Source organism: Malurus melanocephalus, unplaced genomic scaffold (assembly GCF_030028575.1).
Source record: "Malurus melanocephalus ecotype Western Australia unplaced genomic scaffold, MMel_1.1 scaffold_17, whole genome shotgun sequence".
Classification (NCBI taxonomy): domain Eukaryota; kingdom Metazoa; phylum Chordata; class Aves; order Passeriformes; family Maluridae; genus Malurus; species Malurus melanocephalus.
The window spans coordinates 544,470-558,321 of NW_026623249.1; the positions used below are offsets into that span (position 1 = coordinate 544,470).

Sequence of the window (13,852 nt, forward strand, 5' to 3'; positions counted from 1 at the left end):
TCACAGGTTGTGTGTAAATAAGTATTTAGATATGGTATTATTTCAGATTAGACCAATGGGAGAAGAGAACAATGGGGGGAAGAGRCAGTTTTCTGCTTCATTGGTAATACCAGCTCCTTCAAAACCCATGAATATTCACTGAAAATTCTCCTGTTTCACAACTCAAATGCAGTCCTGTTTTAAGTTTTTTGGCAGCACAGAATTGATACAAGGAAACCTGTTCCAATACAAACAACTTCTGTGCCTAGACACTGAAAACTGAACACAACAGGGCCCTATAAAAGTAAGCAAGTTACTTTCCATTTACTGTCCAGCAGTCATGTGAAGAAAAAAAAGAACAAAAATCACTGTCCTGGCTAGGGAAAAAACTACAGCAATGAACTAATAATCACATTTACTAAGCTTAATTTTCTTAAGCAAGCAAAAGGTAGATTCCACACCCCTTGGTAAACTTGCTTCAGATCAGTCCACTGCTTTATAGATAAGAACCATTAATTAAAAATGAATCCATTAACCTAAATCAAATCAAAATAAATGTAACTTAAGTGCATGATCCTTCTGTCTCAAGTTTACACAGCAATGTACGGAAACACTTGGAACTAGGTGCTAAATGGATGGTTCCATCAGGAAGTGCTTATAAGAAGTCTGCACTCTTGCTCCGCGTGAAGGAGAGCACCTTTCTACAAATCCCTCAAAGTACGACTACAATGAAACAGTGTAGGGGTGACTTATTTTTGAAGAGTGATGCAAGATATTCTGTATCCCTTCTAGAAGAAATGTTCAACTTACTTTTAGTGTTTCTAATAACTTCTATCCCTTCCCCCTTCCCAATTTTTATTGATTTTCTTCCCCTTCCATTCAGTAATTAGCTTTCTTCTTCTAAAGATGTCTGAATAGATGGCAATAAYGAAATTTTCCAGATTACAGTGAAATACTCTGTGGAAAGGCAGCCTGCTACACATTTTCAATTACTAAATCTCCATGAATGAGAATTTGATAAAAATCCAGCCACATACCTGCTATGACTAATCACTTCTCATAGTTACAGCATAAGCTTCTGATCTCTCACCAGTTGTGTTTTAAAATGTGCTTTCCTTTGTATCACTGCACTAACTTCTCATCACAAACTATTCCACTCTGACCAAGTTGCAGCAGATCACCTTTTCCCTCCACATGGCTCTTTCTGTTTCACAGTCAGCTCTAAATTTCATTGCTATTCAGATTGTCTATGCATTTTCTGAAATCCCAGCTCCTGGAGTTATACAATCATGCAAGGGAATGCCAGGAAATACTATGAAGTTTCTTGCTTTCAGTGACAGAGAAATAACTGTCACATCTAAATTAATAGTCAACAACSAACACAGTCCTCCTTGCCCCAAAATAAAGACAATTTTAAGGAAATTTTTAATATGCAATTTACAGACCTACAAAAATCAACCCCACAGCTCAATGCTGATTTTAGTCTAATTCATGTCTTTTTATTGCTTTGAGCTGACAACACTTATATAAAACCTGTTTTATAACAGGAGCATTAAGACATTACAATAGAAGATAATTTTGAAAGTACTACCATTCCGAGATAAAACACTCTAAACCCTTATAGACTGGTCATCACAGGCAAAGACTCAAGACTCGGGGATGTTGTTYGTTTAAGCCATCGCAAAACTTCCTCTTATAAACAAGAGAACAATAGCTCCATCGGGCATAGGATCTTTTCATTYGCGTTAATGCTGTAGCAGCACATCCTGAGCGTATAAACAATCACATCTTGTCCTGTACGTGAACTGAGTCACTTACTTTAAGGAGCCTACTTGCTTCTTCCTTTCCCCCACCCTGCATTTCTCMATGCTGGGCTGATAAAGTCAAATCTCAAAAATACCTGTTTGTTACATCATCAGTTCTGCCTATATAAAGGACTTCTAGTTCTTTTTTATAATGTAAAGGTTTAATGGAAAGAGAGATGAAAAGTTTCATTTAAAAGACTACTTAAAAAAAATTATTTCATTGGGCAAAATAGACACATTAAAATTTGATGCATTATTATACAGGTCATTTCTTATTCAAACCASTGCTGCAATAATGGTATTTTAAGCCACTATACATAACTGATCAAAACTGCTCTGACTTAACTCTGGAGAAAACATCCTAATTGCAGTGCATTAAGAAGCAAAATTCTCTGCAGAGTCAATGGATTTTACCTCCTAAGGAGCAAACCCACACAACTTTAAAACATTTTCTTATTCAAATTTCTTTTTAAAATAGCAAAAAAGTATTTTCCTTTCTTTTCACAGAAGGGAAATTATACAACATTAGGCAACAGAACCACAGTTTCCTGCTTGGGTAGWACTCTTTGCATATCTTCCTCCTGGAAGAAAATTAAATGTTGTCCCCCAAGTTAATGTAAATAGCATGGTTTTGAAAAGCAGAAATATTTTCTGCTGCTATGACTATGCTATTAAAGTGGATCACAAGTGATGCTTTCCATTTATGAATAGATGTACATTTCTGGAGGARGTCTTCAGATATTATTTGCATGTTTACTATCTTGTTATTTATTTAAATATACTTGTATAAAGATATGCTTTTAAAAAACATTTTTTAAAATACACTTTAGGTTATTGTTATTACAAGTGAGCACTAATTATAGAAAATCTCACATCCATGCAATATTCCAGCTGCTGTGTACCTTCTGGATAACCCGGTCTTGGTGTAGCATTTTAAGGTTACACTTTAACAATCAAATAGTTACAATCAAATCTGAATTCACAAAAAAAGAGAACKTCTCCAGTAAAAAGACCCAAACAGAACACTTTATGAAGATGAGTGTGCCTCTACAAGCAGATGTCCCTGAATCCTCCTCTTTAAAGAGGCTCCATGAGCACGTTATCACAATACATCACAGCAGTACTTCAGCCAGTGCTTTGTGCACTCTCTAGAAATATATTCTGTGGGTGCATACAATGTTAAAATTTCTCATATAATCCTTTTAAACATATATGAGCTGGTACTAGCATGAATCACTCCTATAAGAAGTTGGAGGTTTGTTTCTTAAAAATATATATACATTTCTGTCAGTGTCCTCTCTGAACAAAGTTCAGCTAAGACACTTGTGTTAATTTTATAGAATTAAAACAAGCCATTATGTGCATGTAATCATGAGTCATCTTTAAACTCCATTTTTCCTTTCAAATTTTTGTATACACTGTACACTTCAAATATTCATACACATTACACAAATATCTCAACTCATAAAAGAAACTCGGTGGTAGAGTTCCATAAGTACACAACATAGCATCTATTAATCAAAAACCCAAAACACAAAAGGCTTTTCTAACTGGAAAGAACACCAATGACGTTCACCCAATTAGTGAGAAATTAAACCCTACAGTAAAATTTTTATCTAGTCTTAAAAATATTCGTATTCTGAGAACATACTTCCCCAATTAGTGAGTTTTATTAAACTAAATTACTCAAAGAAAGCAATTCAGATGATTTTGGAGATAAACTAGGCTAAAYTTTTATTCCTATGTCATCATAATACTTGTAATAAAAGTGTTAAATCACATTTTTTAAAAGTTTTACATATAAAGAAATAAACTATTTTTAAACAACTGCCTTTAAKGAAGATTCACTATATTTTTACAGTATGGTAGAAATCCTCTGATGTCATTTTGAAGATGCCTGTGTAGCAACTGTTACATATTGCCATGGTAGTAGTAGCAAATGAAAGCAGACTTTTCCCCTAAGACACGTTTGCAAACTGAAAATACATTTATTTCCATTTTGCCAGAACTAAAATGCCAAGGGTAGAATGAACTTCTTCAGAAAGAACTCCTGCTGATTCTAAAAGCTCCGTACAAAGCTCACTGCCCTCTACTCTTAACTACAGGGCACATTCGGTGAACATCTCTTTATGTCATGTAAATACACAGGCGAATAAGTATTATGCATAAAACTTCTGTGATAAATTCAGTGCCCATAAACGAAATAAACCAATCCAAAATTAATCAAACCCCCCCACTCCTTTCTTTCTGCCATCCAACATAAAAAACATTCTCAAATGCAGGACTGCAAGATGAGAAGCACAGAAAAGAAACAGTAGTGACTTTGTTTAGCAGGCTAATGGAAACTGCTCAGAAACTGTAGAGTTGCACAACACATTAAATTGCTTAGAACAGAATAGATTCAGTAGGAAAAACTATGTTCAACTTCATCTTTCTTAATCTGTTAAAACCATGTTGCTAATATAAATGTAATTTAATGCAGGAAAATTAAACCTGCGTACCTGCAGGTAATAGTATTTGTTTATCTATTTATATTTTATTTATCTATTAAATTGTATTTATCAATCTAATATTATCTGTTGTAATTGACAGGATATATAAAATATTATAGACTAACTTTATGTAACTTCTTTGCTTCATTAATATGTTTATGCAAAATTTAATTCAAATGGGCACAGATCTGGTCAAGACCTATCACAGGAGACAGCAGYGCTGAAAAGGCAATGCTAACAATGCACCAGCAACAGTAAGATTCACATGAGAAAGTGGCAAGCAAAGATGGCTTGCAGCCTGTATTGCTTCTACTGCATTTTCTTATCTGAATAAACTTTTTAGACTCGTCCATTCATCATCAAGGTCTTTAGGTGTTTTTATTTTGTTCAAACCCTGCCTAGGAGGACAGAGGGGATTAAAATCTTTATAATGCTTTTAGAGTCACAATTTAATTTGGATCTCAGCATCATTATCTTAGGTGTTTCATCCTAGCACTCTAAATGATGTTATGGTGTCAGAGGGATTATTTAATTAATTGAATAGGGCAATACTAAAAATGTTTCACAGGGATAATGTCTCTCAGGAAATTATAAAAATATTCTTCAAATAACATTTGTTGAAACATGATTAAAGTTCAGAGTGGTTTACTTGACCAAAACATTTATACAGTCAGATGACAAAATTTGGTCTCTAAAGACAAAACTTGTCAATTCATCTCATTGAGAACCGCTGCGATTTTTTGGAAGAGGAAACCTTAATATCATCATTGGAATATTGTAGTGCAGTTAACTACATAAATAAAACCAAGTACAGATTGCTACAGAAATAGTATCTACATTAACTGTTACATGCTTATTCATACTCTTAGTTTGTACATTTTTCTTTCTTGTATCTTCCCCATTTTCCTTTTGCTCAACTAATATTAGCAAGTGCATCTTTTAATCTTAAATCAGTCTGATCATGTTTTTCCTGTCTGGGATATATTTTACCTGCTAGAGTACTTGCCAAGCTTTACAGAAATTGCCAATCTGTGCATTAATGCATCTTAATTCATGTATCCCCTTCTATAAGGTTCTTAAGACTATCCCAGAACAATTTTTCTTTCTAAAATAAGAATTTAAATAATAAATAACATTTAAATAATAAATAACAATGAGTGTTTATTCTGGATACTGTGAATTCTAAAGCACATGATTTTATGGAATCCATACATTTCAACTTGAACAGATACATGACACAACAACAGATAATATTGCTTAATTAATAAAATACAATCTTAATACAATCTTAAAATAGAATGGATTCTGCTACACCTTCAGTAACTTCCATTATTAAATCCATAGTGATGGATATCAGCTGCTGTAAATACATTAGATAAACACCACCATCTTCAAGTTAGGTATTAATATGTACCTCTATTTTACTCACAGATCTCTTTCAGCACTGCTGGCAAGCTTCATGTGCTATGAGAAACATAAAGCTACTTATATGGTCTAAGCAGAGAAGTTATTAATATCATATCTAATAAAAACTTCATTAAGTATAAGTATTTCAGTTTCTTATATAGTTGCAGTCCATAACAGCTATATCAGGGCAGTGTTTCTGAAACAGGAGCTCAGGCTATTGCTTTTCTGCTTGGTGCAGTCATCACATGCTCACCATTCATGGCTTACATGTCCCACAAATTGAGACACAGAGCTCATCCATCAACTTCTGTGCCAAGTATATGAAAAAATAGAAGATGTCTCAGAAAATTTTTAAGGCCACTGCCTCCCTTACCTAACCACAGGAAATTGGGAGAGCCTCTATCAAGCCACTGCGATGGTCAAACTGTTTCTCTTATTTCCTTGTAAATTTTTTGCATGAAGCAACAGCTGCCCAACTTAACTTTGTTCCCCATTTTCTTTGGCCATGACATCACAACAGAACAATTTAAAGCAGGATACAGAAGTTCCCCATATAATTTTATTACACCATAATACAACAATATTACAATAATTACAACAATAAACCTGATGGTCTTTTTAAAGCAGCCTGCAATCTTAATTCAGGATTTTTTTTTTTTAAATTATCAATAGAAAATGGCATGTGTTGATCTTACATTCAAGCTAGACATACAGGGTTTCTCAAAAGCACAGACATAAATGCTAGTTGCCAATTTTGTTTTAATGCCAGTTCCTACATATTAAACTCATATTAGTTTTTCCTATTTTCAGAGTCATGGTGATGTTAGAAGCCTATTCACCAATATGATTTGATTAGAATGAAGCTGCAATTAATATTCTGCCTCTTTCCTGCCTGCCTCCCTCCCTCCCTCTCCTTTGAACTTTCTAAATTGGTTCTTTTTTTCCCTCTCTTAAGTTTCTGTTAAGGCAGTAGAGAGGATAGGCTTTATCACATGGTTTGGTGTAAAAGACTTATCAACATATTACCATATTCAGTCATAGCAACAAACAGACAGAAAGGGACAAAGCAGAGTTCAGTGGGAAAGGAAGCAGATAAGAGTCATGCTGTCCTTGGAGTCCAACCATGGTTACTGGCTCTGCACTGAGCCAGAGCTCTGTACCTGAGCAGGGAGCTGTACTTGGCTCCAGGCTCCAGAACCCTGTAAACAGCTTGACATTCGACACAAGAGATCTCATTCCRTGGAAGTGGAAAAGCACAGCAAAACCCAAAACACGGTGCTCATTTTGATCAAGGCATTAGAAAACAGTCTAAATATTTTTTCTCTTTATCTCTCTCTTGGTCTTGTGCTTAGAATAATTTCAACTGAAATAAAATACCATTATTAAATCAGATTTTTAGAACTTTCAACAGGCAGATGAAGATCCRTATCAATTACTAAACCCTAAAAAAAATGCCCCTTGTGAGATTATGCCATGTTAGCCTAATTACATCCTTCACACAGTGAGTTAATATTTTACACTGTATCACATGTCAAAAAATCATTTTCCAGACTGTCTTCCTAAAGAAACAGACTGACARATACTCTCACTTTCTATAGTCAGTTACTTGACAGGTTTGAGGAACACACAAATTGCTCCAAGAAATTACAATGCAAACTGCAACGAAAGCTATTTCAGCTTATGCCCGCTAGTTCTTAGTAAATATGTTACAATTAAAGCAGTCTGCCTGCAGGTAAGCAAGTGGAAGAAACAGGTTAGAGTTGTACACAGAAGGATAATATATACCAGCCTAGCTGTGGTTCAGATTTTGGTTCCAGGGAATCAACAATTTTGCGATGCTGAAAACAGCATGGACTCTGCATTACAATTGGGCAGAAATCTGTTTTAAATATTAGCTCCTGTAGAYTTAACACTATTTATAAAAAACCAAAAGTTTGAAGGGGAAAAAATAGCAGGTGGTAAACTAAAGATTACCTAACATTTCAGCAACTCAAATGGCCTGAATGTCTTTTATTTCCTGTAGAGAGGAAGTCTTTAAATATGCACACATTCTTTAAATGCTTTGGGAAACTTTAATGAATTGCAGTGATTTGCACTGGACAAAAGCCTTCCATGAAAATATGACTGTAAGGAATTCTGACCACACACAATGGAAAGAGAAAATTATATCTTTTGCCAATCTGCTCTCCAAATTCAGATTTTAAGTGYGTTTCTACTTATGCTTCTGGTACCAACTGGGAAAAACGGCAACATTTTAACTTTTCGGAATAAACTGACGTACTCATTATCCATCCCAGTTGGTCTGTAGGCTTTTTGCATACTTCTTATCATCTTTCTTGTTCATTTACTGCTTTAACAACAGTGTTATAAAAATAAAAGTCAGTACAGAAATAAATGCACCAGGTATTATGTTCCTCTGCATAATCTAACAATATTTAGATAATAGTCATATACTCTGAAAGCTATATGATATAATAGAACACTGAACAAGTCTGTTAGGGCTCTTTGCTAGCTGAAAGCCAAAGATTCACCAAAAAAAAAAAAACAACAAATATATGTTTAAACATTTTCAGATGCCTAGCTACAGGTACTGGGACCATTATAGGTCCCACCACTCGTAAGCACATTGAAAAATCAAAAATGCTACTAAAAGTAATGTAAAATAGTGTAAAAATAGATTAGCAAACCCAATGATTTGTCATTTATTTAGCTTTTCATTGAAGAGCTGTTTACTCTCTTTTTTGTGATAAAAGTGATATTTAATTTCTGATACTAAGTTCACAATACAGGTCGTAAAAGATCCATGCATGATGCTGTGAATGCATTCTTGTTTGGAGTGCAGAGCTGGGGTTGGGTTTTAGTAGCATCTAAATAACTGAAGACACTTATGTTGCACTTTTTCAAGTTCTCTAGATAGCTTCTGGGTTATATAAGCTAACAGAGAAGAAAAGTTCTTACTTTGTTTAAAATATCGCAATATTGTGGTATTTGATTACCTAATGTATGAAACTTGTGTCAGAACTGATCAAAAGTTTCTTAAAGTTTTTCTGTTCAGTGTAGGGAAAGAATTCTGAGACCCAACTGACAGTTATCTCACTGTCAGACAAAATCTCACAGTAGCTCAAAGACAGTGTAAGGGGTTCAGTAGATCCACTAACAGACTGGTCTTCTAAGAGACTGCTACATATGAATGTACATAAAATCACTCCCACAGGCTTGGCAGCCTGACAATATCCCTTACTGTGAACAAGTCCAACAAGGTCAAAGTACTTTTAGAGTAATATTTTCAGAGTTGTGGTATTTTGTGTCTATGATCACCTTTTGAAGAGTTCCCATTGCTCCTAGTGGAATTTAAGTTATAACTGTAGTTCTAGATACCTGTTGCTGGCACAACCTGCCACAATGATCTGAGCTGTAATTCAGATCTGCAGAAAGGCAAATCTCTAGAAAAACTCTACTAGATGCAAGAGAAGCTTCAGTGACAAACTGTATCTCAAAGCCTGCATTGAGATAGTCATGCCATGTCATGMCATGATCTGTTCCACATGAATTTGACTCTCTCCCCACTCCCAAAGCACGTAGACACACTGATGGGCAACACGAACTAGAGATGAAAACAAAACTAATCATCACATTGTTACTTCAAACTGATTATGAGTTCTAAGTGTTAAAACATGATTTACTTATTTCCTTTTTGATCAGTGTTGCCTCCTGAACATGTTTTGGGGATGGGGAGAAAGTAAACTTCAGCATAAATTAGTAAGACGAAGAGTTTGTGATCACCTGTCCACAGAAGAGCAAGTACCACATCTGCTTTCATTGTTGAAACATCCAAGGACTCACGTTAGGCCAAAAGTAAACAAAGTGTGTCTTTGACAACCACAGACATTTGATCTGTGCTTACATTTAGATGTTACATAGCTCCTGCAGCCACTTCAGGTGAAATTTCATCCTCTGTCTGATACCACAGGAATCTAACACCTTGCACATAAGGATTCTGCTACCTAAAAATCATAACCTAGGGTCTCATGTCTTCACTGTATCTTATCCCTGACATGGCTGACATCCATGAGTGATGATGCTAGCCACTTTGATAGGTGAAAGTTGAACCAGTCACTATTTTGGGTGAAGCACGAAGGCCTGGAATTTTTCTCAGTGTTAAGATCAGGGAGGACACTGCAGGGCCTGCTCTGCTCCTTCTTGAAGGATGGGAGGATGCCACATACAGGGAGTTTGCTTCAAATCACAGCTTATTAGCTACACAAAAGCTTTTGCATTTTATTCATGTGAGCAGAAGCTCATGTGAGTTTTTGCCTCACATGAACTCAGACTGCTCCTCTTGTCCCTTTCCCCCCTTTCTCTATCTCTCTATACTCTTTTGTGAACTCTTCAGTTCTCAGTTTCTTCTCTGTCACTGCTTCCCTCCCACTTTTCTATTAACATACCTTGTAAAAGGTGAGTACCTTCCCCTCACTTAGAACTTCTGTAGGATTTACCTACTCCCCAAAATTTCTTGACTCAATTTAGATTTTCCTCATCTCAGGGACAAGGGGTTTTGAAGCTAGGATCTAACTTTGTAACAGAACCATGTCATTTCTCACTAGTGGTACAACTTCCTGTAAATCATATCACCATCCATTCACATTGGGAAATTTGAAGAAAATAATTTCCCAGTCCAAGCACAATCTTTGTAGTTGGTAATTCTTAGTCTCTCAAAAGATGCCTTATCAAACATAAAGATACTCTTTAGGTTATGACTTTACAAGGAAAGTAACAACAGCTCTAATTTTAGGAGTCTAACAGCAAGTTAACTGCAGCAATGCGACGCAGCTGCAGAAATGTGAGCCAATTCAAAAACAGAACAAGCACCTCCAAAAGCCATGCAACAAGTTCTGACACTCAGCAATTCTCGCAAGCCTGGAAGAAACTTTCCTCTCTAAGCTCTTGTGTATGTGCTTTTACTTCTCAGAAGCACAAAAAGGTATGAAAGGGATTATGTATAAAACCAAAACAAACAAAATCCAAACAAACACAAAACAGTACTGAAAACCTAAGTGTTAAGTTATTATCAGATACAATCTACTTTTGAGGCTATCAAGGCTGCCACTTGTCTGTCAAGCAAAAACATCTGCTTTAACTTACCATTGCACCATGCTATAGATACTACAGGATAGGGACATTACAGCAAATATACTATAAAATATACTTCCCATTTTTTTAAGCCAAACTTTTTTTTTTTGTAAGTTTATAGAAATTAATAGAATAAATGAATGAACTGTGATACGTATATAATGAAAAGAATTACCCATATTTTTTTTGTCTCTCTTATGTGACACTCAAATAACAAAGATTGGAAGGATGGTAAGTAATACTTCAAAAGCATTTTTAGCTGATTGAAACAGAGCCACGATTGTAAATAACCTGTAAGAGAACTGATGCAGGTAGTCTGAAGACTAAAACAAATGTTGCTTTGCCAAGTGAGATGTACTTAGCCATTTCCTGATTTCTTTTTCCTTCATTTCACATGCTTTAAAATGTGTTGCCTGAAGAATTCATTCCCTTTCTCTAGGGATTCCTTTGCAGTGACTCCCTAATAGTCTACTAACAAGGGCACTGGTATCACAATCTCTTGCCAGGTGAATCAATTCAGATGCAAAATGTACCATGACTTCATTGCAGAAATCAGTRGGTAAGAAATACTTAATCACAGATGAATTACGTTTAGTCATAAGTGCCTTCAAGCAAAAGGCATGGGGAARTAAGTTTACTTATCAGCCAAGATTGTCCATCAAGAAGCTAGCAGTTGGATTCTAGGCTTTCTTCACCCCAAGACATGCTCAAACTCACAGCTTCAAGACAGACATCACAAACACCAAACTGACATCTAAGACAATGACATTCCTCTGCCTCTCCTGAAGAGTTAGGGTCCCCAAGACTGTGGAAAGATTACAAAAGATAGTWAGACAACGAGGACATGCCCCAGGAAGGGGAAAGCAATGTCCTCACATCATAAACAGGTTTTATAGAAATGAAGGAGGGCACACTAGCATTTTGATTGTATTCTTGGGTTTGCTTGTATTCTTCAAACTGCCTCAGGAGGCACAGAGGCCTCAGTTTCCACACCTCAGAATCATGGCTCCAAGATTCCCATGGAGCTCAGCTACACAAGAAGGTAAGAAATATTCAAGGTCTCCAACAGACTCCTTTTCTTTTGTTCAGYAGCAGTTTACTCATGCTGCAGTTCTTCCACGATACATGTTAAGTCTAGTTTTTATCCTATTCCTGTAAAAAAAATATTTTGGAACATTTTTCAGTACATTATTAATCAGCAGCGTCCAAGCCACACATCTCTCCAATTAAAAGAGCAACTGTGCTGCAATGTTCCTCCCTCAGCTGTGATCTGGGGATGGGCTGGGAGGAATGGAGCTTATAAAATAACCAGTCATAACTRCTTAATACTGACAACAATAACCTGGAAAATGGACCTGCATGCAAGGCCAGAGCATTTAAAGGGACTGCAGGCACAACCTGCTTTCCATACATTGTTTTTAATCTTCAGCAAACACATAAGAGAATCAAGCCATCTAATTACCTCTAAAATCGTGGTAGACTGGAACTGGCTTATATACTGAATAATTCAACACTGAAGAGAGGTGATGGCACTCTAGCTTGAAATCAAGCCCGGAGAGCCTGTAACTGCTGAGATCCCCTGTGTGTATTTACACATTTAAGAACCTTRAGTTGTTGGTTACAGCAATTTTAACTATTCTGGTTGAATGCTTCACATTCTTTTACAACTCTACTGATTTTTTATATTAAATATACTCATGAAGGAGATTCTCATCAACTGGACAGAGGACAGCAAGTAACTGCACAAAACAGGTTACATCTTCTCATACATCTATTGAAAAGTCCTGCTCTATATGGCACACATCAGTAAAATTAATAGGAAAATTCTCAAAAAATAGGAAGATTTCTTGGTTCAACTGAAGCTTCAGTTCTTCCAGCTATGAATCTTAACATGGATGTCTAAAATTTAGCAAGCAAAAATTGAACTAGAGCTAAAAAATTACTTGCAATATCCAGCCTGCCGTATGCAGCAAATTCCAACATGTATTAAGTTTTGTTTTTTTTTTTTATTGAAAGTGCATGAAGTGTAGGCAAGCTGTTAAAACACTTGATACAATGCTACACAACAATCCATTCCAAAAATAAGCAAAATTCTAAAATTTTTATGAAGGTCCTGATTTTCTTGCTTCAGTGCTCACGAAAGTGAAATATTAATGTCATGCACAAGAATGAARCATACTGAAAACCCCAGAGCTTTGTCAAGACATCTAGATCAAGAGTTTCAGAAGTAGCAACCAGAGTTACTTTGGTCAAGACCATTTTTCCACATTGTGGTAGCTAAGCAGTGCAGAAAGGCATTTCAAATATTTGACCATCATTTGTGTTTGCAGGCATGGATGAATCCAGATTCTCAAAAAAAATTATCAGGATCATGCTATACTATGTACCTGAAGACATTGAAACACTGTCAAACAGAATGCAGTGTATCTGCTGGCAGAAAAAAAAAGCCCAAATCAAACAAATCACTAGACAGCAATGAATACGATGTATTCTTGGAGAGAGAATATATTTTAAAAATATAGATTGACAAGAATTTTCCATTTATCCCCCACCACATGAAACATATGCCCAAATTTAGTTAAKACTAGTCTTCTGTGAATCTTAAATTAACTCATGAAACATGGATGGAAAAAAATCAAGAACAACAATTGTTTAAAACTAAAGACTACAATTTTCATTTCAAATACCAAATGCAACCATAGAAATGGTCGAGTAAGGAAAGGAACTAAGTCCCTTTCTAAAATTTCAAAGATGCAGTCTGAGTGTATCCACACAAACACTTCCTACAGTTCTTGTTCTCAATGAAGAGAGCAATGACATGAAAAGRAAAGAGGCACATCATCACATCACACTGAAGATGCTAGAACACCTTTGCCTATGCACTTTGGGAAGATCATTAATCGACTTTTCATTATTAACATACTTTGCCAATTCATCACTACCCTGATAATATACAGAAGCTTCATTCAAATTAAGAGTATAAAGCTGCCTTTTGTGGCACAGACCTAGACACTATCAGGAACTTCAAGGCCAGGCTGC

The 13,852-nt window shown here is 35.7% G+C and overlaps 1 protein-coding gene across 2 annotated transcripts in view; it reads right to left on the reverse strand.

Annotated features, from left to right (window-relative positions):
* The window catches only part of TMCC3 (transmembrane and coiled-coil domain family 3), a 101,729-nt gene that overhangs the window by 13,020 nt on the left and 74,857 nt on the right, over positions 1–13,852 (reverse strand). The gene's annotated exons all lie outside the window — the stretch shown is intronic.